This window comes from Mauremys mutica, chromosome 9, assembly GCF_020497125.1.
Source record: "Mauremys mutica isolate MM-2020 ecotype Southern chromosome 9, ASM2049712v1, whole genome shotgun sequence".
Lineage (NCBI taxonomy): Eukaryota > Metazoa > Chordata > Testudines > Geoemydidae > Mauremys > Mauremys mutica.
The window spans coordinates 77,708,564-77,736,314 of NC_059080.1; the positions used below are offsets into that span (position 1 = coordinate 77,708,564).

Genomic DNA, 27,751 nt, shown 5'->3' on the forward strand with positions numbered 1-27,751 from the left:
ACATTGCTTTCAGAAAAATGCCTTAAACCTGTGTTGAGTCAAACTGGTCTTTCATTCAGTATAGCTAACAGCTAATCTGAAGCTACTGTAGGCAGGGCTTTAGCATAACTGCCAGGCTGAAAGGGCTCGATACATTATTGTCCTATGTTTCCTTGTGCTAGCCTAGGTGTAAGACAGGCATAACTCTCCCATTCTGGGGAACAGCCCTCAGCACAGGGAATGTTTGTGCCTCAGGAGCCCAGGGGGCAGAGAGGCCTAGGGATAAGTGAATGTGTGGGTGGGATTGGGTGTGGCCAAGATACACCCATATCTCAGCAATTCTGTACTCCTGCAGAGACCACTAGAGCAGGGATATAGATTAGGAAGCCCTAAGCTGCATGGCCCCTACAGACCTGACTTAGGGAGGTGCAAACTGCCTCACCTCTGTTGCTGCACTGACACCTGAATCAGGGCCAAAATGATTTACCACATCAGCGTTTCCCAGCGTAAGAAGCTGTGGGAGGAGCGGGAACGCGACACGCTCAGGGGAGGAGGCAGGGAAGAGGCGGGGCTGGGGTGGGGATTTGGGGAAGGAATCCAAGAGGGGCAGGGAGGGGGAGGAGTTGGGGTGGGGACTTTGGGGAAGGGGTTGGAATGGGGACGGGGCAGGGGTGGGGGGTTATATAATGGCAACAAATCTTGTACAAGATATGGCACGTAAGATGTCTATGGGAAGGATATGATTATGCTATTTGTATGCATGTATCATTTTTGTAGCTGAAGTTGGGGATATTAACTATGTAGCTGTATTTCTAAAGTGTTTGCTTCTGGGTAGCACCAACAAGGTGTTTAGCCAGCGCATTGTCAAGAAACTATTCAAGTAGAATGGCCCATTAAAGGACACTTAACTTACAATGGAAGACGCCTATCTACTCTTAATGGACTTTCCTGCTATGACTAAGCAAAGTCATGCATGGACATGTCACTTGCCCATGTGACTCCAAACTCCATCTGTTACCTGTAATTTTCCACCAGCTGTGCTGAGGGTTCTGTTTCAGACAATGGATTTTCCCTCCACATGGCAGATGCTATAAAAGTCCCTAGAAACATCTCCATTTTGCCTCTTTCCTGCTCAAACCTCTGGACTATGAACTTATAATGGGAGCATTCTAACCAAGGGACTAAGGACCTTCCAATGATTTGGAAGCAACCAGAGACTTGACAAGCCAGAAGTTTATTCCATCACTGCTACAAGCCTGATCCAAGAACTTTGCATTTATTGTATGTATTTGATACCTTTAACCAATTTTAACTCTCACTTTTCTTTCTTTCTTTTTATAAATAAACCTTTAGATTTTAGATACTAGAGGATTAGCAACGGTGTGATGTTTGGGTAAGATCTGAGTTATATATTGACCTGGTGTATGACTTGTCCTTTGGGATCAGAAGAACCTTTTGTTTGATGAGACTGGTTTCAAAGAACCATCTTTAAGTCTGGTGTTTTTGGTGGTGATACAAGGACTGGAATACTTAAGGAAACTGCTTTCCTGACTTCTTCTTAGCCAGTGTGGTGAAACAGAAGTTTACTTTTGTTGCTGGTTTGATATATCTTAAGGCAGTAGTTCTCAACCAGGGGTTCGGGGCTCCCTAGGAGGCCTCGAGCAGGTTTCATGGGGCCCTCCAAGCTGGGCCAGCATTAGATTCACTGGGGCCCAGAGCAGAAAGCCAAAGCCCCACTGCATGATGTTGAAGCTAAGGTCCCTGAGCCCCGCCACCCGGGGCTGAAGCTGAATCCTGAACAATGTAGCTTACCGGGGGCGTCTGTGGCATGGCCCCCAGGCAACTGCCCTACTTCCTACCCCCTAATGCCAGCTCTGGCTTTTATATGCAGAAAACCAGTTATTGTGGCACAGGTGGACCGTGGAGTTTTTGTAGCATGTTGTGGAGGGGCCTCAGAAAGAAAAAGGTTGATAACCTCTGTCTTAAGGAGAATAACCACCAGTTTTGGGGGTGTATCTGCCCTATTTCTCAGCAGCTTGTCCTGAATTTGGTATTCTCAGTTGTGACCCACAGAGGCACGGTGTAGCTTCACTAGAAATAATGAGGGCAGCATTTGACCCTAACTTGGCAGTGGGATGTGCTCTCCATTAACACCACAGGTCAGGGATTATACGAAGTGGCACTTAAAATAAGACTGACCAGCAAGATAAGAGAAGTGAGACAGCAGAATACAGAATTAGCCTGGCAGATAATGACGCAGCAGTTTTTATCATGCTTTATTATATCTACCTAAAGATCTAGATCTAAATCTAAAATCTGCTTTTCCAATGAATCTGAAGATATTAAAAAACCAACCTTGCAAAAACAATGTGACAGTATTGATTGAAGTAATACAGCAAACAGACTTTTAAATGGCTGCACAAAAACCATAAGAACAGCCATACTAGGTCAAGCCAATGGTCCATACAGCCCAGTGCTTCTCAACCAGGTAGGGTGACCAGACAGCAAATGTGAAAAATTGAGACGGGGTGGGGGGTAATAGGAGCCTATATAAGAAAAAGACCCAAAAATCAGAACTGTCCCTATAAAATCAGGACATCTGGTCACCCTACAACCAGGGGTACATGTACCTCTGAGGGTACACAGAGGTCTTCCAGGGGGTATATCAACTCATCTAGATCTTTTCCTAGTTTTACAACAGGCTACATAAAAAGCATTAGTGAAGTCAGTGCAAACTAAAATTTCATAGACAATGACTTGTTTATACTGTTCTACATACTACACACTTAAATGTAAGTATAACATTTATATTCCAATTGATTTTATAATTACCGCATATACTCGTTCATCAGCCGAATTTCTTTAGTAAAAAAGGGAAGCACCAGAGAAGGGGGATTGGTTTATGAACGGGTATAGAGAGGGAGAGGTGGGACACAGTCCCCCACCCCCAACAGAGGGAGCAAGGAGAGGCAGCAGAGCCAGAAGGGACGAGGTGGGGCCAGAGTCTCTCCGCTTCTGGCCACGCTGCCCTCCCCGCAGCCTCCGAAGCAGCTGCAGCTCTGGGGCTGGCAGGCTGCAGCCATGCTGCCCGGCCCAGCCCGCTGGGACATGCTGTGACCGCACCGCCCGGTCTCGCCCGCCGGAGCAGGCTGCGGCCACGCTGCCCAGCCTGCCCAAGTGGCTCCAGCCAGGCCAGAGACATTCTCCCCTGGCCCTCCCCAGATAAGGTGGCGAGGGATGGGTTGGGGAGAGTGTGGGAGTCCCAGGCTAGGGGTGGGGTCATGTCAGGGGGTGGTCACAGGGGTTACTCCCCTGACTCCCAGCTTCTCCCCCCACAAAAAAATTTCCCCACCAGTTGCTGTCCCGGCCCATCAGGGTAAGCAGTTGGCGCGCTGGGACACTTTGTTTACTTAGTTTACCTCCGTGCCTGCGGACACTCCAGGTAAACAAACCATCTCCGCCCCCCAGCAGCTTATCCTCATGGCCTGGAAGCCAAAGTTTGCTGACCCCTGAATTGTAGGGTTGTAAAAATTTTCCATTTTTACTTATCCATCTTGTGGGGGTCAGCTTATAAACGAACCGGTTTATGATCTAGTATATACAGTATATGGTAAAAATGAGAAAGTAAGCAATTTTTCAGTAATAATGTGCGGTGACACTTTTTGGTATTTTTATGTCTGATTTTGTAAGCAAGTAGTTTTTAAGTGAGGTGAAACTTGAGGGTACACAAGACAAATCAGACCCCTGAAAGGGGTACAGTAGTCTGGAAAGATGTTGAGGGCCACTGATCTAGCCCAATATCCTGTCTTCCAACAGTCGCCAATGCCAGATGCTTCTGAGGGCATGAACAGAGCAGGACAATTTTGAGTGATCGTGTCACCCCATCCCAACTTCTGGCAGTTGGAGGCTTAGGGACATAGGGAGTATGAGTTTCATCTTTGGTATGTTTTAAAAAACCTATTAAATATTTATGTTGCTCTTCACCAGAACATCTCTTTTCCTCTGTAGGTCTCAAATGCCAAGGTTTTCCAAAATCTCTAGCAATTTGGGGCCTGATTTTTGAAGGGTGGGTGCTTAGAACTTTTTGAAAATCAGGCCCCTTTAATGTATCTGAAATTGGACACCCAGAAATTGAGACACCCAAAATTATTAGTCACTCAGGTAAATCTTGACTAACATATTTTTAAAGAACAGGTGTCCATTACTACCCCCAGTTTACAGATGGAGTAAGTGAGGCACAGAGAGACCAAGTGACTTGCCCAAGTTCACACAGCAAGTTAGTGGCAGATTTGAGAACATAAACTAGTTCTCCTTACTCTGCACTTGGCCATATCTTATCTAAAGTGCTTTAAAGCAGACATTTGCGTGCATAAGGTCCCATTCACCTGTGATACACTTTTAATCCTTTAAGCACTGAGGAGTCTTGGGTGTGGTTACTTGAGAGACCACCATTCACCCCGGTATCTTGTTGCAGCCAGGGCCGGCTCCAGAGCCCAGCGGGGCAAGCACCCGCGTGGGGCGGCCCTTTCCCGGGGGGCGGCAGGCTGGGCCGGCGGACCTGCCGCAGTCATGCCTGCGGGAGGTCCACCGGAGCCCCAGGAGCAGCGGACCTGCCGCAGGCATGACTGCGGACGGTTCACTGGTCCCGTGGCTCCGCTGGACCTCCCGCAGGCATGCCTGCGGCAGCTCAACCGGAGCCGCCAGACCAGCGAACCGCCCGCAGCTGCGGGAGGTCCAGCCGAGCCGCGCGACCAGCGGACCCTCTGCAGTCATGCCCGCGGGAGGTCCACTGCTCCCGCGGCTCGGGGGCGCCTCCCGGGCATGACTGCTTGGGGCGGCCAAATTTGTAGAGCCGCCCCTGGTTGCAGCAGTTGGGAGTGGCTGGGACGCTCTTACTCTCTGTTCTTAGGACTGAACATTCCATGACTGGCAACAGATCATTCTCATTTAAGGGTCTCCACCTTTGAGATCTGCAGGAGATGGTCAGACCCATTAATTTTGTGTAGTATTTGAATGACTGTCATTGTTTTGTTTAAAATTTGACTGTTTGAGTGCTATATGTAATTTGTTTCAAATTTTTGCAATTGAGGTGCTATCCAAATTAATAAAATATACACAAATTCCATACTGTAATTAAACAGATTCTGAGTCAATATTTTACTCTAATTAGCAAGTAGGATAAGAAGGATAATGGGTTACAAAATGTTCTCACTTCACTGATTTTGACACTTGCAGGTTAGTTTTAATTATTTATAATTAATAATGTTCTGGTTAATTTACTATAACATACTTCCGTAAAAATAATGAAGTTTTAATGACAAAAGATTTTACCATAGCATCTGCTATTAAATCTTTGCTGAGTAGTATGCATAATAGTGAATTGCAGATTAGGGAGGTTCTAATATATTTAAAGGGTCAGCTTGAGAGTTTGTTCTTTTAATGGCCCAGGTGTTTGGTTTATTTTAAATTTCATGTTATAACTGAGGCCTGATGCTACAAACATTTATTCCCATGAAATCACTCATACGAGAAAAATTATGCCTATGTATAAGTGTTTGCAGAATCAGGGCTTAAGCAGCAAATTTTAAAGAATATGTCCTGAATTTGTTTCATTGAAAAAATTTCTTTAAACATTTTCTGCTTGCCTGTTTGTTAAAGGGTCTTTTACGCAGGCCTGAGAATAACAATAGTACGTGCAACATTTCCAGATGTAAATGTGACAGATGCCGTCTTTTTATTCTGCTAGCAGCACTGAAGTTCCTCAGCTATGATATCACATCTGTCAACAATGCGTATCCTAGAGTGTAACTCATCTACACTTACCTAATGAGAAAACTGGTTGTAACTCTTTGTTTTACATCAGCTGAAGCAATGACCATGCCACACCCAGGAATAAAAAACATACACATCTTTGAACATACCGAACCATATTTTCAAAGCAGAATTCTTTACATTCTCCAGGCTGCCACAGATTAGACTAGCTGGTGGCAATATCTTTTAAATATCAAATTAAACAAATGAGGCTATTCTTTCCGTCAAGGGCTCTACCTCCCAATTTTATTTCTTTTAGCTCCAGGCTAATGATATTGCTTCTGAATCAACAATGAGTCATGTCTCTTCAGCAGCCAGTATCGTAGGTTTGTTTTTTTTAAACAGCCTATTCACCCTCTTTGTTACATTGGCTTGAGATTAGAAATGCATAATCAATCCCTCTACTTCCATCTCTTTCACATTTTCAGGACTTCTCAAAGCTGTTACCCTTTGGATAATAAAGATCTGGAATTTTGTACTTTAAAATCTAGTATCAGTGAATAGCTCAACTGGAATATCAACCCACATTTTCTTTCGCCAAGAATCCTCTGAAATGTGGGCACTTTTTTTTTTCTTTTTGTTGTGCTGAGTCTTCTAGAAGTGGAGGAGTACAGATATATTTATGGACTAGTGGCTGTGTAAGCATTCCTAAGAATGCTGCACTGGAGGCAGCTGGGAGCACTGTCAGAAGCTGTGTGCATAAACTTCCAGAGGGTGGGGAATACCTCACACATTATTTGAGTGACCACCAACCCTACTGCTAATTCATGGAGCAGCAATGATGACCTTTAGAGGGAGCAGTGTCCAGGCTTCCTAGGATCAAGGGGAGAGTCATGCTGGCACAGAAATTAAGTAGAAATGGGAGAACTGTAGAGAACACTATCTCTTCCTGCCCTCTAAAGAGAGAGATTGAGACTGAAAACTCCTGCATAAAATCAGACCTGACATTTACATAAGTGGTTATTTGGAGGATGTCTTTGAGCACTCACTAGAGCAAGGATGGGGAACCTTTTTTCTATCGGGGCCATTGACCCACAGAAAAAAATCAGGTGGGCCACACACAGCCCTGCGGATGGGCGAGCTGGCGCTCGGAGCTCCAACTCTGCAGGGGTGCAGAGGCTCTGGGCTTCTGCTATGCTCCAGGGTGGGGCCAGAAATGAGGGGTTCAGGGAGTGGGAGGAGGCTCCAAGCTGGGGCAGGAGGTTGGAGTGTAGGAGTGGGTGAGGGCTCCAGTTGGGCGTGCAGGCTCTGGGGTGGGGCTGAGGGGTTTGAGATGCAGGAAGGGGCTCAGGGCTGGGTAGGGGGTTGGAGTACAAGGTCTGGGAAGGAGTTAGGGTATAGGAGGGGGTTCCGACCTGGGGCGGGGGTTCAGGGTGCAGGCTCCAGGGCTAAGGCAGACTCCCTGCCTGCCCTGGCTCAGCACTGCTCCCCAAAACGGCCAGCATGTCTGGCTCCTAGGCAGAGGAGGCCAGGGGCCCACTGGCAGCCAGCTCCTCCACATCCCCCCAGCACCTCCCATCTGCTGGCGGCCCTGCCGATCAACTCCTCCCACTCCCTCCCACCACCTTCCATCCACCCCAATCAGCTATTCCGTGGTGTGCAGGAGGAGCTGGGGAGGGGGCAGAGCAGGGACAGGGCATGCTCGGGGGAGGGGCAGAGTTGGGTGAGAAGAGGTGGGGGAGGGCTTGGGAGATGGGGTGGAGTGGTGGGTTGAACACTCCAGGGCCCGGAGGAAGCTGGTGTCTGCCTGTGCCATCTTGCACTGCTCACAATCTTCTTTTAAATGCGAGATGGAAAAATGCAGGAGGGACCCTAAGGGATGAAGGGAAACTCTACAAATCCTAAGGCAGACAAACAGGGCATAAGCCTGTAAGTCCCTCAGTGGAGAAAGTGAGCGAGATATACCACATCCTACTGCCCGGAGGCCCCACACCTTACCCCTCTTTACCCATCCGGTGTAAAGAGAGTGTGAGATAACCCCAAAGATGCCAGAGAGGTGAACAAGCCTGCTATGACTCTCTGAAGAACTGGGTGAGAGGATGCCTGATTTGCAGGCCACTGGGCCTCCTTTTAATTTCTGGTGATGATGTATAATTTTTTTTTTGAGGAGAGATGGTGGCCTCCATGGACTCTGGCTGCTTAGCTGAACTTCCAATGTTATGAAACCTTGCAAAGGAATTGAGATATTCAGAGTAACAATCACCTAAAACTCCCTAATATGTACACAGGACATCCCGCTCCCTGGGGAGCCCCAAAACCATGGCTTCTTCTCTGAATTATCCCAATAACATTTTGGTATATGTTGGCAACCGTGAAATGAGTCACTTGAAATCACTCTACTGAGAGGACAGTCTGCCTTACTGGAGAAGTCACATGCCTTGACTGGAATGAGACTACATCTATCATTTCACCTCACCTCCTTCACAGCATGTTCTTTTGTGAAAACAGAGGTTCAGTGCCTCAAGATGTAACACTTCATGTCAGAGCAGTTTAATCCTATGAGGTAGGGAAGGAAACTCTTCTGGGGCTATGGTTATTGTTTTCTTTTTCAACTCCCATTTAGTGTTACTGAAAACTGATGATCTATTTGATCTTGTGATAGGACCAACAAAGGCCCCTTTAAAAGAAGACCAGCCCTAAGGCAGCAGTGGTCGCCTCTTCAGTGAGAATTGCTGAGCCCCATATGCAAAGAATATGGAAAGCACAAGCAAGAACGGTCCACATTCCTCACCCCTTAGTTGCAGGGGATGAGAGACATGACAGGGGCTCTGACAACCAAATAACAGAAGGGGACACATTCTGAATCTGGCCCATGAAGTTCCCACGTACACTGGACACGTGCCAAGAGCTTCCTTCATGTTTATGCCTGATGCTGCTGGTGAAAACTTTGTTAAAAGTTATTTCTGAATATTTAATAAATATTCAAATATTGTGAATCATTAGAATGAATGGTTTGTGCTATGTGCTGTCACAATGTGTTCCTCCTTTATGCACATGTGCCAAGTCTGCAGATTAATAGATGTGGCTAGGTGAAGGAGGAGGAATGTGCTTCTCATTCTGCTGACAAAATGCTCCTTTGGATGAGAATTTAATTTGGATGAGACATAAAACTGGCTTCCTTTCTGCCCATCACTGATGACTGTCTGGGTGCCAGTTAAAGACCCCTTACTACTGTTCTAACAAAGCTACAAGCCTATTTATAGAGGCATATACTTTACTCATATTACCAAATGCTTGAAAAATGAGGAAGTGGAGAGACTGTAAACCTGATTGCTGGTCAAGTGCTTTACATTTCAAAAATTTGCTTTGAAAGAAAAATAATCTTTATTGTTTATTAAAATCAAAGGTGGGCTAATGCACCCCTGAATTTAGAGGATAGCTCTGAATCCAAACTTAGGGATAGTTCTTCTCTATAATGGACCTGAATGAAAACTCTAGATCCAAAACCCCTAAACTTTGGGAGAGTTCAGATTTGGTTCCAAACTTTGAAGTCATCTGTCTTAAAATACGAGGCATGTAGTGCATTTATTTGGCACAAGGGAAATCAGGTTTGGAAAAAAGGACAATGGGCAATTCTCTCTGGGTCACCTGTTCTTTTCTTTTGATTTGTCCTTCAGCTACTGTATGAATTTGTCCTCCAAGCAGTATGTAAACTCTAATGGAGTCCATGAGTATCATTTCCTCTTCCTCCCCCCAACCAGAAACTGGAAGACACTGAAAATTTTTTCCACACTTCAGATCACAATCGTAGTAGTAATGGACAACTAGGGGCATTTATAGGAATTTTAAGCCTGAAACTGGGGAAGGGGAAAACCGTGTCAGGCCCCCTAGTTCTTTAGCATGAAGGGAACTAGTGAGGGAAGAGGCTATTTAAAGTCAATTCCATGATCAAGAAGTTAAGGTTTTCACAACCAAATATGCAGTATTTCATGTCTTTTCCTACTGTGAAAGCCCTACCGCATGCTGGCTTCGTCTACTGCCCTCGTTTACAGTGCCCCAGTTTTTGCTCACATTTTGTGCATTCAAATATTCATATTTGCAGAAGCAATAAATGTGCAAGCAAAGCAGAATTTGGAGGCACACAAGAATTTGAGTGACCAAAGCCAAGAGGAAACTCAGAGTCCCATATGAAAAATGTGATCCATACTGTTAAATGCAGTTGAGCTGTGAATGGTCATTATTGTAGGTAGAGTAGCATGTTAGCACTCATGTGGCAGTCTAGTGCAGTAGTTCCCAAACTTGTTCCACCGCTTGGGCAGGGAAAGCCCCTGGCGGGCTGGGCCGCTTTGTGTACCTGCTGCGTCCGCAGGTTCGGCCGATCGCAGCTCCCATTGGCCACGGTTTGCTGCCCCAGGCCAATGGGAGCTGCTGGAAGTGGCGTGGGCCGAGCCACCACGTGTGCCATAGGTTGCCTACCCCTGTGCTAACACACTCATTCTGTGATTTTTTTTCCTCACAGTCATTTCTGCTATTAAGTATCAGGGGGTAGTAGGGTGACCAGATGTCCCGATTTTATAGGGACAGTCCCGATTTTTGGGTCTTTTTCTTATATAGGCTCCTGTTACCCCCCATCCCCTGTCCCGATTTTTCACATTTGCTGTCTGGTCACCCTAGGGGGTAGCCATGTTAGTCTGTTATCCACAAAAAGAACAAGGAGTCCAGTGGCACCTTAAAGACTAACAGATTTATTTGGGCATAAGCTTTCATGGGTAAAAAACTCACAAAAGCTTATGCCCAAATATTTCTGCTATTGTATCTTAGCAATTTCATTAAGTCATTGCTGTATATTTGTCCCCAAGAAGCCAGTACAGTAGAACCTCAGAGTTACAAACCCCTTCGGAATGGAGGTTGTTCGTAACTCTGGGCTTGGCTACACTTGCGAGTTGCAGCGCATTAAAGGAGCCCCGGGCGCACTAGCTCACTACCCATCCACACTGGCAAGGCACGTAGAGCACTCTGACTCCACGGCTAGAGCGCTGCTGGTACTCCACCTCGGCGAGTAGAATAACGGAATAACGTTTGATGTGTCCCCACTGGAGCGCCCCAGCATCAGTGTGAACAAGGTGTTGCATTACTACGCTCTGATCAGCCTCCGGAAACGTCCCATAATCCCCTTAAGTCAAGTGGCCACTCTTGTCATTATTTTGGATATGCCCTTTGAAAGCTCCGTTTGAGAGCCGACGTGCTTATCTTCTCCGAGACAAAGCAGCCAGGCGGGGGGAAGTCTGTTGCTGTCTGAACTTACAAGACAGCATGCTGACATGCTCTCAGCCCCCCAAAAACCCACTCTCCCTCCCCCCACATACAAACAACACACTCCTTGTCACACTCCACCCCTCTCCATTTGAAAAGCACGTTGCAGCCACTTGCATGCTGGCATGGCTACCACAATGCACTGCTCTCTATGGCCGTTGCAAGAGCTGCTAATGTGGCCACACCAGTGGTCTGTCAGCCGTCAGCATGGACAGACTACAGCGCTTTCCCTACTGCGCTCTACGGAGGCTGGTTTAACTCCAAGCGCTCTACATATGCAAGTGTAGCCATGCCCTCTGAAATGTTCGTAGCTCTGAATAAAACGTTACAGTTGACCTTTCAAAAGTTTACAACTGAATCTTGACTTAATACAGCATTGAAACTTCACTATGCAGAAGAAAAATGCTGCTTTTAACCATCTTAATTTAAATGAAACAAGAACAGAAACAGTTTCCTTACCTTGTCCCATCTTTTTTTTTAACTTTCCCTCTATTTTTTTAGTAGTTTATGTTGAACACAGTAACGTACTGTATTTTGCTTTTTTTTTTTTTTGGTCTCTGTTGTTGCCTGCTTGCGTACTTCTGGTTCCAAATGTGAGGTGTGTAGTTGACCAGTCAGTTCATAATTCTGGTGTTTGTAACTCTGAGGTTCTACTGTATACGATATGCCTGTCATTTCAGCGGGTTTGATAATATTATTGTAAGGGCAGGAAAAACCAACAAAAGTAATGTCCTAAAACATTAGCCAGGCTTCTCAAGGGTTTGAGCCTGAAACAAGAAAAAAAAATTGGTTTTGTTTTAACAAATTACTGTCTTGCCTTAAAAAAAATAAAATAAAAAAGGTTAAAAAGGTTGTGTAGAGGTGACCATTAAAATGATAGTAAATGGCTGTGTCATGACACCAAAAGAAGCTGGCATGTGATGTGCCTTTTACTTCAGTATGGGGCACCTCACAGATACTAGAAAATAGCTACACTCCCTGCTCTTTTCCCCCTAAACGCTGGATCTATTCCTAGTTTTTGTAGCATAAAGGAACTGTTATCTTTTTGCCAGGCAACTAATAACAAAAGTTCTGAAGTAGATGCAAAGCACAAAGGGCTAATATTCCTAAAGGAGAAATACGTTAATGTCTTCGTCATCATTCATTATTATATTTTTTAATTACTCTGCTGGTTACAACAGTGGCTGCAGACACTGTATATAAAACCAGCTCAGGTCAGGTGTTACTAGTTGCAGAGAAATTACCATATTCCCTATTTGTACCAGAAAAGATGCCAGTGACAATTTCAATAAGAATAGTAGGCTCAGTGGAAAATGTGAACACTAGAGCAGCAAATCTTTAAATTTTTTCCGCAATATGGAATTTATGATTCTCATGTTTATTGTCAGTTCAACTTGGTATTAGAGAGGAATGAGAGCATCCTACTGTGTAATGGATAAAATTCACATAAATGTGACAAATATTCTTGTGCATACAGTATGTTCCTTCGTGGTTTATCAGTGTTTATAAAGGTACTTACTTATAAAAATTGTTTTAAAGAAATTTTAAAGACAAAAGTAAAAGAGGTAGGGAATCTTTCCAGGTTACTGAAAGATCAAATATGAAAATGGCCTACGTGGGGGGTAAGTGGAATTCAAAGATGATAGCTGAGATTCTGCACTCCAGTCTTTCATTCAAGCGAATAAAGGTGATGAAGAATTAGTTTTACAAAAATAAAGATACCGCAGAACACACAACCAGCTGCAAAAATCTTTACAAACTCGACCTAGGCCAGAGTTCTGAGGATCCCCATTGCACTGAGGTGGCAATTGAGGCAAAAAGGTCCAGGTTGGGATTTTCAAGTGGGCCAAAGAGAATTATACACCCAATTCCCACTGAGTTTCAATAGGATTAGAGTGCCTAACACCTTTTGAAAATTTCAGCCTCTGTGATTTATGCAAGCTCAGAGGGAGTCAGTGTCCAGGTTAGATAATATTAGCACTCAGGAGCTTGGTTCTCTGCTCTTTGCATCTTGGGTATGTATTTACACCTGTACAAAATGAATATAAAATGCTACTATTCTGATCTGGTAACATTTTACACCCATGTCACACTCACTGTGTGCACATTTGCATGACTGTGGAAGACAATGGAGCAACAAGTGTAAAGAGTACCTGGTTACTTGTCCTATGCTCAGGTCACTAGACTATACCTCTCTCTTTTTCTCTCTCTCTTGCCTTGTCTACACACAATATTACGTTGCTTAAAAGAGAGATGTGGTTTTAAAATGATTTAGTTAAACTGGTGCAACTGTGTGGGCACTCTTAAGTCTGTTTAAATCTGACTTGATTTAAAATTGACTTTGTGCAACTGCTATTTAAACCCCCTGTATGGGCACACTTTTATCAATAAGACTGATTGTATCAGTTTAGCTTGTATGCTAAACCGATACAATCAGTCTTATTGATAAAAGTGTGCCCATACAGGGGGTTTAAATAGCAGTTGCACAAAGTCAATTTTAAATCATTTTGAGTTAAATTATGCTGCTTCTGAGTGTAAAGAAGTCCTTCAATATCTTTCCTAATTTTGAGTTAGTACTTATGGACTGTCAGGAGGTCATCTAGTCCAACCCCCTGCTCAGCACAGGACTGATCCCCAACTAAATCCCCAAATGGCCCCCTCAAGGGTTGAATTCACAATCCTGGGTTTAGCAGGAGGCCAATGCTCAAACCACTGAGCTATCCCTCCCCCCTCTTTCTTTAGCAATAGCTAAAGAAAGTAAGAACAGACCACAACCTGTTGGAAAATGTTTGCAAGAAAAACTTGAGAATTACTCCTGATTAAACTGATGTAAGTGAGATCAGTGAGAGGAAAATATAGGGCCAGATTCACGAGTACACTTCAGCTGCTTTGTGAATCTCTGACAATGGACCAAATTCTGCTACCAGATTTGTGTATGGGGCTATTGATGTCAGTGGGAGATGGACATATGTATCCTAGGGCAGAATTTGGCCCACTGACTTTAATGGGCCAATTCAGCAACAGAAACACAATCACAATTTGAAACTGGTTCTTATTTCTTATACCACGACACAGAGAAGGAAATTGCCAAATGAAAAAGGTACTAAAGGACAATTAATTCTTTTTACTTCTCATTTCCGAGCTAAGGCTCTGGTTGAAGGAAAACACAAGCACTGAAAAAGGTAAAGGAAATACCCTTAGGAGCAATACTTGTGTACATCTGCACCCAATAACTGCACACCTGTACCCAATCCTTGCGTACACATCTACACTCACTACCTGCCTACAAAAGTACAAAATACACATACACCACAGCCTGAATTTGACAACTTTCCGGACACTATACAAGATGTTATGACACACTAGGCTATGAAAGGAGCAGAGGTGCCTAGAGTGTGCTAGGATGGGAAGCATTGTTGAGAGTGGGGTGTGAAGCAGAACCCTTTTTGTACTTACAGTCAGTAGTGGGAGCGTTGTGGTGGGACAGGAATGTCCGTTTGTGGTCTTTTGACCTTCTGAGCGGTGCTGATATTCATTTTATTCATATAGCACCCAGAACTCTGGTTAGATGCTTTATAAATATTCATTTTTAAAGGTTCCACAAACCCAAGAATCCCTGGTCTCTAGGGCACAGTGCTGCTGAATTCTGTAGCAAATTGTAAGCTTTGCAGCAGTATGAGATACAGCAAGAAACACTGTGAAAATCAGGGTTATTTAAAACTAAATGATTGATTGACACAGCTTGATCAGCTGTGTCAATATTTAATTTAATAAAAGCCTCTGTGACTGATTGCTGTCATATTTCCAGGTTGCTGCAGAAACTAGTATTGATTTCCATCCCTCCTCCTCCTGGCTGCTGGGAGGATGTTGGGGGAATGGGCTTTAACTCCTGACTGCTGGGATTCTGGGAAGGAGGGAAGAAGACAGGACACTGATCTGGAATAACTAGGAAGACAGCAGTGGATGGGGTGGGATAGGAGATCTGACACAGGGCAGCTGTGGAGGGTTTTAGAGGGAGTGAAAGCTGCTTGGAGATATTCACTCACTCAGAGTTATGTGGTGTCCTGACCTGAGGGCAGTAGGCTGTGGAATGCAGCTGCTCTCCTTTCACTCCCTTCCATCCCTAGGCCCATCCTCAAATTTCTGCACAATCTACACAACTCATGCAGAGGATTTTCCATCGGATCCTAGGGTCTGAGGAACAAACAGGGCTGTGGACCCAGCACACCAACGTGTTCTATCAGCTTTAGCTGCCCTCCAGTAGTAGCACTAAGGGATGATACTCTTGCCGTTTCATAAAACACTCAATAGTCTTGACCTTTTTACTGATTTTAGGTGCTGTGGCTGCTTAAGTTCAAGGCATTTCCTTCATCAGGGTTTAGCTACAAAGCTTCTTGAAGTCAAGTTAAAATGCATTTAACTTAGTACAGTACTTATCTTGTGGTCTCACTCTAGCCATGCCTCTAATTATATCATAGGCTAAGTCATTTGCTTGCTACTGCCTTAAAATTAGGCTTTTCAATCTATGAAAAGGTCTTTTCTTGCATATTTGGGAAGCAGAACAATTTTCTCTGCATCTTAGTCATTCCTTTTCAATTCTGCCAAATATTTATCACCCTGAATGCCCTCAGATAAAAAAAGCAACAATGTCAAATAGCCAGTGAAGACTTTTGGTGTTTGTTTCATTATATAAATAAAACAGGACAAAGAAAAATTATTCAAGACACCAGGCTGTATCATGCAGGTCCATTTACAAAATAAGGTAAATGGCGATGACAAACCAAAGTTTCACTTTATCTTGATATTATTCTTAAGGAAAGAATTTGCACAGCACTGTTAGCAGACTTGTATACAGTAGCAGAGTTGGTATGAAAAGCTACTGCTATTATTAGATATATACATGCCTAACTCACACAAAGTTATGTTAAAAAAATGTTGAAGTCAAGCACTCAAAAGTGAAGAAATGTCAGAATGAAGGCTACCTTAATGTAGGCCCTTTGTGTATAAGCACTGTGACCACATACTATTTTTTCCCTGCCTCGTTCAGGATTAATAGTACTCAGTGAACGAACAGCTATTCAGCATTTTGTTTTAGCCTCATTGGTCAATGTGTGGCTCCAGGCCTTATTTACCTCACACTATTCAAACTCTGGTCTGAAGACAATCATTAAATGTTCTCCTGGGCATTTCTACGGCACTTATCACTATAGTATCTGAGTGCTTCACAAATATTAATTTATCTTCACAAAACCCCTATGAGGTGAGGGGATGGTATTATCTCCACTTTATAGATAGGTAGCTGAGGAGGCAGAGAAATTAAGGCCAAGAGTATCCACTAATTTTGGGTGCTTGATTTGAGACCCCGAGGACCTTATTTTTCAGAATATTGAGCTTTATACACCTCTACCTCGATATACCGCTGTCCTCGGGAGCCAAAAAAATCTTACTGCGTTATAGGTGAAACCACGTTATATCAAACTTGCTTTGATCCACCGGCATCCACAGCCCTTCCCCCCCCCCGCAGAGCACTGCTTTACCGCGTTATATCCGAATTCGTGTTATATCGGGTCGCGTTATATCGGGGTAGAGGTGTACATTCAAGTACAGCTCTCATTGACTTCAGCTGGAGACGTGAGTACTCAGCACTTCTACAAATCAGACCCCATAGTTGGGAATCCAGAAAATGAGGAACACACAATTAGTGGCCACCTCTGAAAAGTTTGGTTTAAGTGACCTGCCCAGTATCACATAGGAACTCTGTGGAAAAAGCAGACATAGAATCCAATTCTCCAGGACAGGATTCAACTGCGTTAACAATGAGACTATCCTTTCTCTTCCTGCAATCCCCTGCCTCATTTGCTACACATCATCCAACCTCTATGATACATGAGGCATATATTCTGGGAAGAGGATCACATGGGATATGTAGTATTAATGGCACAGTGCTTAACCTGGATGTAAACACACCTAAAATATTGCAGTATTGGTTCCACAATTTAGGAAGAACATAGAAAAAAATACAAATAGCAACAAGAAATAGTGGTTACAATGGGCCCAATCTGAGATCCCAAAAACTAAGCAACCCTGCCATTTGAGGTATTCAAAATATGGCAGTGAACCTTGGATGATTTATGTTTTTACAAAATAATCATGACTAAGGCTGCGAGTTTGTCACGGAGGTCACGGAAGTCATGGATTCCGCGACTTTCCATGGCTTCCAAGACTTCTGCAGCAGCCGGTGCAGCTGGCCTGGGGACAGCTCAGGCAGCCCCTGCACAAGTCTTGGGCCACCGCGCCCCTCTCCCCCAGCAGCAGCAGGAGTTTGAGTGTGGGAGGGGGCACCCCATTGGAGCATGGATGGGGTGAGGCAGGCTCTAGGCGGTGCTTACCTCTTAGGGCTCCCCGGACGAGGCAACATGCCCCTCGCTCAGCTCTGTGTGCTGCCTCTGCCTGCAGGCACCATCTCTGCAGTTCCCATTGGCCATGGTTCCCGGGCAATGGGAGCTGCGAAGCCAGCACTTGGGGTGGGGGTAGCGCACAGAGCTGCCTGGCTACACCTTGGCCTAGGAGCTGAGCGAGGGGGATGTCCCTGCTTCCGGGGAGGCGCGGAGCCAGGTAAGGAGCCTGGTGGCTCTGCTGCCCTCTCCCCCCCCAAGCACCAGAGGGGGTCCTGAGCCACGTGACTGCCACCCACGCCCCTCCCCAGCATCAGCAGAGGTCCTGGGCCACCTCCCCCAATACCCATGGCACCCCTGGACCAGCTGCCCTTTCCTCCCACCACAAGATTTAATCAGGGATATATAGAAGTCATGGACAGGTCACGGTTCCACGGACAGGTCTAAATACTAAAAATACCCATGACTAAAGTGTAGCCTTAATCATGACAAATTTGTTGTTTTGCATGAATCTGACATTAAACCAGATGAAACTCAGACCAAGTGTTGCTTTAAGCTTTGAGTTCATTTGAACCTGTGCCTTAAAGCACAAGTCAAGGATTGTGAAACCGCACAGATCAAAACTGAAGAAAACATTTGCACAAACCCATGCAAAGTGAAACCACTTTGTTTCACACCTCTATAATGGGTTACAGACCACCAGAACTTAATTTATTTAAAAGTGAATCCCACTAAGTTTCTTTGTTCATATACTGTAGGATGAACCTTGGCTGTGACACACAGACAGATGCAAAATAACAAAAATGTAGGACAATATTCAGACCCGGAGTAAGTAGATACAACTTTATGAACATCAGTGGGGTTCCACTGGCTTACTCCAAGTCTCAATTTTGGCCCATAATGCACAACTGAGCCAGATCACATTGCTCTTCATTTCTGCAACCAAGCAAGAGCACATCAAGGCTCTCAAACCACATTCTTGCAAGGTGTCATGCATGAACCATGTTGTAGATCCCACCAATTTCTGATTCACTAAACTAAGCCTGAAAAGATTCTGGGGTGTAGGGCACTGATAAAGAGAAATTAGTGCTCTCGACCCAGATTAATGAAAACAGCCTACCTTTCATATGAGGAAAAACAAACAAAACCAATTAAATATGATTTAATTTTCCTCTACTAACTAGTTCTCAGTCTTGTTAGAAGGGCAAAGCCATGTCTTGAAATCAGGATTTCTAACATCACTCAATCTGATGCAACATTCAATAGTTATTTTACTCTATTTCATTCATCACTGTCATTGGGGACAATATGTTAGTTGCCAATAGCTTTGTGTGAGAATCTATATATTAACATACCATGAGCCATTCTGCGGTCACTCCGTACATAAATGCATATCAACAACAAAAAAGTGACATACTATAAAATCTACTGCCATATTTTATATTACCCTCTAGGGCAAGTCACACCAGGATTAAGATTTGCAGGCATAGGCTGGACAATTTTCTCCATATGTCACATTCCAGTCTCGTAGATAAAAGGACATATAGAATATTCTGACCCCACACTCGTAAGATGTATATATAATGTAGCATGAATAAACATGACAGGAGGCTTCTTTTTCTACCCATTTAACTTACTACGGATATTTTTGTACAGTTCTTATGTCCAAAATGACAGGACTTGCATTAATGACATTACAGCCAATCTTATTGCTCAATCTAGCCCTTATCTGCATTCCCCCTCCCCCCTTTTTGTTTAAACAGGCAACAGGCCTGATTCTTATTTACACTGAGGCCCCTTAACACCACTCTGGTAGTGTAAAGGTAAGTGTCATTTATGCCCAGTTTGAAGCCCCTCTGCACTGCTGGGGACCTTAGTGTAAATGAAAATCAGGCTCAACATGAAACCAAGTTGTTCCTAAAAACAAAGTACAATAGGTAACCCTACATTTTTATAAGTAACAAAGCTTCAGTTTCTCTTTAGCATTGCACTGGATATTACTCTGATGACCACCGATAGTTTTCTGAGAAACCTTGTGCTCATAAAAGGGGCCCCGCCTGGCAGCCCTGGAGCATGAAGTTCTCTGTCCTACTACTGATTCATCAAAGTGCCTTAACCCCCATTTGGAGGGACAAACTCTAAAGGCCAGAAGACAGTTCAATCTCCTAGTCCATTCAGGAACTGATCCAAAGTCCACTGAAATGAACAGAAAGACTCCCATTGCTTTCAGTGGGCTTTGGATCAAGCACTTAATCCTTTGCCTCTACACTGAGCCTGCCAATAAGATTGCCAGTTATTACTAATTACAATTATTATTATTAGCACCATAGCATCTAGGAGCCCTAGTCATGGACCCAGACCTCATTGTGCTAGGCGCATACAAACACAGAAGAAAAAATGGTCTCTGCCCCAGAGAATTTACAATCTAAGTATAAGACAAGACACAACAGATGGATACAGAGAGACCAATGGAGGAAAATGATTGTGTATATAATGTGGGTGCCTGTTGAGTGAGAATTGAACTGAGACCACCATCATCATCTCACATAGGCCACCAAGAAGCTTTCACATGGTCGTCCCTTTCTGTCCTTTCCAACCTGGGCTGGAGTTCTCCAATAACCTAGAGTTGAAACAGGCTATATCCCATTTCCAGTCCCTAAGCAGGTTAGTCCCCCAGAACAGATATCAATAGAAGCTAGTTTCTGATTTATACCCACAGGTTTATTTGTTTTTAAAATCTTACACAAATGGATCTTTAATAAACTAGAGATGCACAGTCTCTTGATTTCAACTAAATTTCTCTTCTACAGCTGCTGCCTTATGGTACCCCAAAATGTATGCACAGAGGGGCTGGGTCATATCAATTTACTTAAAGAATAAGAAGTGACAGACCAGTTCCTAATCGATTTAAGGTAAACCAAAATAAGCCTGGTTTCATCTGAAATAAGGGCATCCACACAGCCTTTTGCACCAGTTTTAACTAAATCTGTTTATAATTGGACCTTAAGTCAGGGGTTCTCAACCTTTTTCTTTCTGAGTCCCCCCCCCCCCCCAAACATGCTATAAAAACTCCACGGCCTGCCCAACTGTGCTACAACTGTTATTCTGCATATAAAAGCCAGCACTGGCACTAGCGCGTTGCAAGCAGGGCAATTGCCCGGGGCCTCATGTCACGGGGGGCCCTGCGAAGCTAAGTTGCTCCGGCTTTGGCTTCAGCCCCAGGTGGTGGGGATTGGGGCAGCAGGGCTTTGGCTTTTTGCCCAGGCCTTAGTGAGTCCAGTGCTGGCCCTGCTTGCCACCCCCCGGAGGCCTCAGACCTAGAGTTGCCAACTTTCTAACTGCACAAAACCAAACACCCTTGCCCCGCCCCTACGCTCCTGGAAGCAACCGGGTTGTCCAGCTCCTAGGTGGAGGGGCCAGGGGGATCTGCGCATTGCCTGTGCCTGCAGGCGCTGCCACCACAGCTCCCATTGGCTGCAGCTCCTGGCCAATGGGAGCTGTGGAGCCGGTGCTTGGGCAGCACATGGAGCCCCCATGGCTGCCCCTGTTCCTAAGAGCTGGAAATGCTGGCTGCTTCCGGGAGCTGCACAGAGCCAGAGCAGTCAGGGAGCCTGCCTTACCCCTGCTGACCCGACTTTTAGCAGCCTGGTCAGCAGTGCTAACCAGAGACACCAGGGTCCCTTTTTGACCGAACGTTCTGGTAAAAAAACGGACGCCTGGCAACCTTACTCAGACCTCTGGTTGAGAACTGCTGCCTTAAATTAAACCGATGCAACTCCTCTCTTTCCTTCTACCTGTGCATGCCCACTGCTCCATATCTGTACTCTAATAACAGATAGCCTTATTTTTCAATTGCTCTTCACTTGCAACACTGATCGCAGCTTTAAGTTTGATTAAATAAAGTCAAGGGAAGTTTGGCCTGTGTCAGGGCTGCAGGAGCAGGCCCTTAACTGAAAGCTCTGATACCCTCCTGAGTAAAGTCTACTCCTCTTCGTTTTGAGCTCTGCTACTAAGGAGACTGATCAGAAACCCTCATGAAGTGATCTGCAGTACACCTACTCCAGCACCAAATCTGTGGGATGCTGAGTGTGACTGTTCATGTACCCATAACCATAATACTCAGTCAGTGGAGTGCCTGTAACAAACCTGCTAGTGTGTCTGTATATCACTGCCCTCTACTGGATAGAATGGCAGACCAGCTCAACTGTTTGATTATGGCTGAACTGCACAGAAAATAAAAGCCCTAATACCGTTCTGTCTACTCCAGTACAGATTCCTCTCTAGCATAGAGCCCTGTGTTTGGCAGAAAAAGTTTGTGAGTTCTTTCATTGATGCTGCATATGTGTGGTTATGGTGATGTCTGTAATATCTGTAGATAAGCTGTCATGGAGTTGTGTCTGATGGCAGCATTTAACCACGTGAGAAACCCAAGCTTTCTTACATTTTAGATTTTGCAAATCCTGAGGTTAGTCTGACTCACTGTGGGGGAGTACCAGTATGTGTTGCCCTGGCTAGTGTGCACCACCACCCTCTCCTGGAGAGAACATCTAGTCAGCTACAGTTCAGCTCAGTGTAGGAGAAGGATTGTACAGAGAGATTTGTGGGCAATATGGGGAGAACATTCATTTGTAGCAGGTTAGCACTATCCAATAGTTACAATGGCAAAGTGCACTATCTTCTGAAATAAGGAATGAGGTGGAAGGTTCAGATTAAGGGAGAACAAGCTGAAGACCTGGAAGGATATTACAATTTTAACTAAATTGTAGAGCAAATAGTTTGGAAATCTGGAAGAAGGATGGGTGTACTCAGGTCCCCTAGAACAGCTAGCCTGGGCACCACCACAACCTCCATACAGAGCATCTGCCCTCCAAACGTTAAACTAGCACAAAGACTGAGCAAGCTATTAGATTAATCCTTGCTTGAAACCAAGGCAACAATACTAGCAAGTACTGCCTTCCTCCACATCTGGTTTGCAAGTGCGTACACTCAGTCCTCTTAGATGAGGACCATGCTCCATACAGAATACTCATCACCTCATAGTTTGAGATCTGTGAATGATCAGCTCTGTTGCAATCCTAGGTATTGTTATCAAGTATCTGCAAGGTCATGATTCACACTCTAAATGTAGAAAGATTCCAGGTGCAGTGACACATGCTGTACTAGATTTATGTGCACAACTGCCATTGATAGCTGTGAGAGATGCACATAGCCAAAATTGGTGTATGGCTCTTAGAGCTTTTAATTTCACTCATATACATCACTTTAAACTCTCTTGTATCTATGTGTTTTAGTATGTGTTTTCACTATATTAACAAGTTTCTATCTGATCACTATTGTCTCAGGAATTTAAAAATCAGTAAGACAAAACAATGGTCACAATATATTCATGGCAATTGCTGTTTGATGTTAGTGTATAGCCCTGGCAAAAAGTATGCCCAAGAAGCTCTGAGGAAAAAGGAGGAGATATAATTGATAAAGTGATATAACATTTGTGTAGATTAAATTTAAATGTTCCTGGGAAAGCAATTTCATTAATAATGATGATCTAACATCTCAGAACTCTGAATTTTTAATCTACATAATTCACAGTAATTGATGTCTCAGTGAATGGCTATATAGTAGATCTTATCTTCTTCACATAAAGGCAAAATAAGTCGCAATGTCATTGTGACAAAAATATTTTAAATTGATGTACAATAGTAAAATGTAGTATTCAGAAACATTTTATCATTTGGTAAGATATGTTGCTTTGTATTTCCAATCTTGTTCCTTATAATACAGTGTTTTGAAACCATATCATATAACTTCCCATGTAATCCAGATGGCTAGATTAGGATGTTCAAACATTTGCTCTTTTGAGAATTTGGCTTGTACATCTTCACTTATATGGCATCTGTGTCAGTAATCAACTCCCTTTCTGGATTTCCCACGTATTGGGACAACAGGCAATATTTAGGAACTTATTAGGAACTCTAAGAGTTGTTCTGTCATGGTGGGCCCAGAGGTTTGTTTTCTATTAATCAACTAGGAAGCTGATTCTAGCTGCCAGAGTACAAGTTCATGATCTTCAAACATGCATTGAAGATGTGGCAAAGGGAAGTTTCTATACACTCCTTTTGGGAAAGAAACAGATTTAATAGATTTTAAGCCCAGAAGGGACCATTGTGATCATATAGGCTGACCTCCTGCCATAGACTTTCACCCAGAAATTCCTGCATGTAGCCCAATAACTTTTTGGAACTAGAGCAACCCATTTAGAAAGACTTGATTTAAAGACTCCAAATGATGGAAAATTTACCAAACCCTGTAGTGATCTGTTCCATTGGTTATTTTTCTTCATTGTTAAACTGCATCTGATTTAAAAATTTTGCTACATTCAACATGTGATACTCTAAAAGTGCGTAATGAAAGGTATCAGACATCTCCTCCCTATGTAAGTACTTATAGGCTAAGACCAAGTCACCTCTTAACACTCTCCGATAAACTAAATAAATTGTGCTCAAGCAATTTCTTACTATAAAGTGTGTTTTCCAGATCACAAATCATTTTTGTAGCTCTTCTCTGAACTTTCTCCAGTTTTCCCAACACTTTAAAAAATGTGGATACTGGAATTGGATACAGTACTCCAATAGCAGGCTCATCAGTGCTGTATGCAGAGATAATACCTCCTCCCTGCTCCTTGATATTCCCCAGGTTAATAAGTCCAATTCGCTTGTTAGTCCTTTTTGCCTTAGCATCACACTTCCCGCCCCTCCACTGCCCCAGTGGTGTTCACTTTTGAGAAATCACATAGGAAGATATAGGCCTAAATGTTTAAAAATAAACAAAACAGCCATCATCATAAAAACACATCAAATAACCCCATACACTTGAACACAATATAATAAAGCCACTTTTGCACATACTGGTTGTAACTGAATTAGCTGCTTTTGGCTGTTGGTTGCATAACAGGACTTTCCGCTTTCCTTTTATTTCTCAGGACAGCTCTGAAACAGAATGAAATCTACCAGTGAAATTGGAGCATAGTTTCCAATGAGGCACATTACTCTTTTGACCCAGTTCCAAAGCATTTCAAAGCCTACAGTTACTATAAACAAGAACACAGAGAACTGGACTGGAAGGGAGTGAGGGTAACAAGGATTTAAAAGGGCATGTGATTCCAGATGCCTTTTCAATGGTGTAAAGCTAGAACAAATGAAATCTTCATGTCTGGCTGTGCTAGGTGTGGTGCAAGACCTGAGACGCATGGCACTAAGGAGCCAGGCCAGGGACTCTTCCCTAGTCTCTTCCATATTCTGAAGAAAGTTTAAACGGTTCTCTTCTTTCGTCTAAGTCAGCGGTTCTCAAACTTTTGTACTGGTGCCCCTTTCACACAGCAAGTCTCAGAGTGTGATCCCGCCCTTATAAATTAAAAACGCTTTTATATATTTACCACCATTACAAATGCTGGAGGCAAAGTGGAGTTTGGGGTGGAGGCTGACAGCTCACAACCCCCCTATGTAATAACCTCAAGACCCCCTGAAGGGTCCCGACCCCCAGTTTGAAAACCCCTGTCCTAAGTCTTGTCTCCTCCTCCCCCACTGTAACTATCATACAAGAAGTCCAAGAGTTTCTCATCTGGACAATACTCTGAAGAGATCAAATATTGCAATCACAGCAACGTTTTTGCTAATGATACAATGCTCTATTTATACAGAATCTGTTTTGGGCTTTCTCTGCCCTTCCACAGCATCTTTAATAATTTTCAAGCCTTACCATATTGAATAAGTCCATTTATCTTATTTTCTAAGCCTTTAATGGTACCATAAATAACATTTATGGAATCTAAAGAACACCATCAGAAAGTTACTTAAAGTGCAGTTCTACTTTGAGAAGTGGTTTACAAGCAACAAGATTTATTTTCTGTCAGCTCTACAAACTCAGCCAGGACTGAGATTCAAGCTAGGTTCATTCCAACTCTCATACATCAGCAGCAGCAGTAAGGGCTCTGCAGGCCAAATTATTCTATTGGAGCAAACGCACTGCCTTCAAAGTAGGCCCTCAGTGTCACCTACAGAACGGATTGGGGCTTAGCAAACACTTCTGTTGATGAGCCACAAGATGGAATAGAATTTGCACCTCAATCTCCCATAGCTGTGCTGACTCTGCAGGGCTAATGGGAGTAAGAGGTAGTAAAGACATTTTTCTCACAAAGGTACCATGTATGACTCTGAACGCACAAAAGGAGCACATCTGTTGAGTAAGAACATGCCATTTTACATACTCATTTTTCAGGGTTAAACTGCCCCCTCGCTCATTTTTCTCATCTGTCAAATGGGGATAACATTTGCTTAGACATGTCATAGTGATTAGTTAGTTAATGGTTGTAAAACACTTTGAAGATGGTAAAGAGCTAGTGATGGTTATCACAGAAGTTACTACAGCTGTCATAATCTGAAGTGAATTTGTGCCATTCCTTCCCTAGGATTGCAACATTTCCTTTTAGTGAAGAAATAGGCAATCTTGAAGGAAAGGAGTTAATTGGGACAATAACAGAGTGAGGCTGGTGGTTTGTGCAAAAAGGAAACAACTAGTCTTTCAATATGCCACATATCCAGTAAATCATGAGAATGGTATGTAAAGATGGGGTTCAGAAGTGATTTTGTGAGACAGAGTCTGGGATCTGGCAATGCTTTAAAAAGCAGATGCTGTGTCTATGTGGAAGATAACATTTTTTGCTGCCACAGCTGCCTGTATTTTTGATCTATTTTTCAGCTCAGAGATATCTGTTCTGTGGCAATCTGTTCCCCTATGTATATGAAAAGACCTTAGGAAATAGGCTTTGAGCTGATCTAAGTCACAGGAAGGCTCCCACTGACTGCAGTGGTCACCAGATCAGGCCCCTGCTTAGCCAGGGTTTAAACTGGTCTGAAAAAGTGCGGAGGGTCTATCAACCCCCTTCCTCCCCAACACACAGCAACCCATCCCCCTGCCTAGCAATTAATTTTGCCCCCAAATCAATCTTCTGTCCCTCATCAGTTCTGCCTCCTCCAGCCTCTCCCCACCCTCAATTCTGTCCCCACATCAGTTCTCCCCTCACAGCCTCACCTCTGTTCTTCCTGGAGAGCTGACATTCTTCACCCCCATCTCCCAGGTTGTGGGGGGTGGGGTGGGAGGGGCTGCAGCAGGATCTCCTTTCCCCCTTCCAGACCGCCTACTGCAGAAAGGGAAGGGGAAGCGCAGAAGAGCCAGCACATTGCTCAGAAGAGGGGAGGCAGGAGAAGGGAAGGAATTGCCCTGACCTGCTGAACTCCTTTTGCTCCCTCCCTGCTTTCGTGAGAATGGAGTCAGATCCTGAGAGGAGGGGGAGAGCTCGGCCTGCTTCCTGCAGCAGCCTTGGTTAGCTGCTCTTCCCTAGGAGGGAGACAAAGGGGGAAAGTAGCCAATCAGAAAGGGTTTCCCCATAGCCCCATCAGCAACCATCTGGCTTTTTGTATCTTTTCTTTGGGCCTGCAACCTAGTACACTTTGCACACTGTATGTAGCAGAAATTTAGTTTCCACGAGTGTCAGCCACAGGATTCCTCTGAGCCTAATACTGATTCAAGGATGGTGGGGAGGAATCTTTCCCTAGACTGTGGATCACTTAATTCTGCTCTCCCACTCCCCCCGACACACACATACACACATTTACTTACTTTACCATGGAACTTTCTCTCACAGATTTGAACACCTCAACACTGGAGGCATTCAGGTTCCAAATTCTTTGGGTACATCCTCTCTCTCTGGACCTTCTCCTCCTCACACAAACCATACTATAGTCTTATCCCAGCTTCCCCATCTCTATGAAACCTCCAATAGGACATCCTGTGTCCCTCCTATTTCACACTCCACAGTTTCGTTTCCTTCCCTCCTGTTGTGCTAATAGTCTCATGAATCCCTGCCCCTCTTTCAAACCATTCAATAGTCCAGTGGTTCCCAAACCATGGTATGTGGGTGGCTAGTAGCCTGCAGAGCACTTACTGGTCATCCATGGAAGGCTGGTTGGGTAAAGAACAAACATTTGTAACCTGAATCAAATAGGTGGGAAGTGACCACAAAAATAATATGCTTCTGAATCAGGTGTGAGGTGAATTGTGCTGCTGGCAAGGGGACACTACAGATGTATATTTTAAAATAAGATGTTCATCCACTAAAATTTTGTTATGAACAAATGAAATTCCATCATAGGGCAATGACAAAACCAGCACTCCTATGAAACCACTTTATAACCAGATTTCTGCTTTAAGTTTCAAGGGGGACCTCCAAGATCCACTGTAACTGGGCAGGAGTTGGG

The 27,751-nt window shown here is 44.1% G+C and overlaps 1 long non-coding RNA gene across 3 annotated transcripts in view; it reads right to left on the reverse strand.

Annotated features, from left to right (window-relative positions):
* Positions 1-27,751, reverse strand: part of LOC123377394 — a 185,057-nt gene that overhangs the window by 1,286 nt on the left and 156,020 nt on the right. The gene's annotated exons all lie outside the window — the stretch shown is intronic.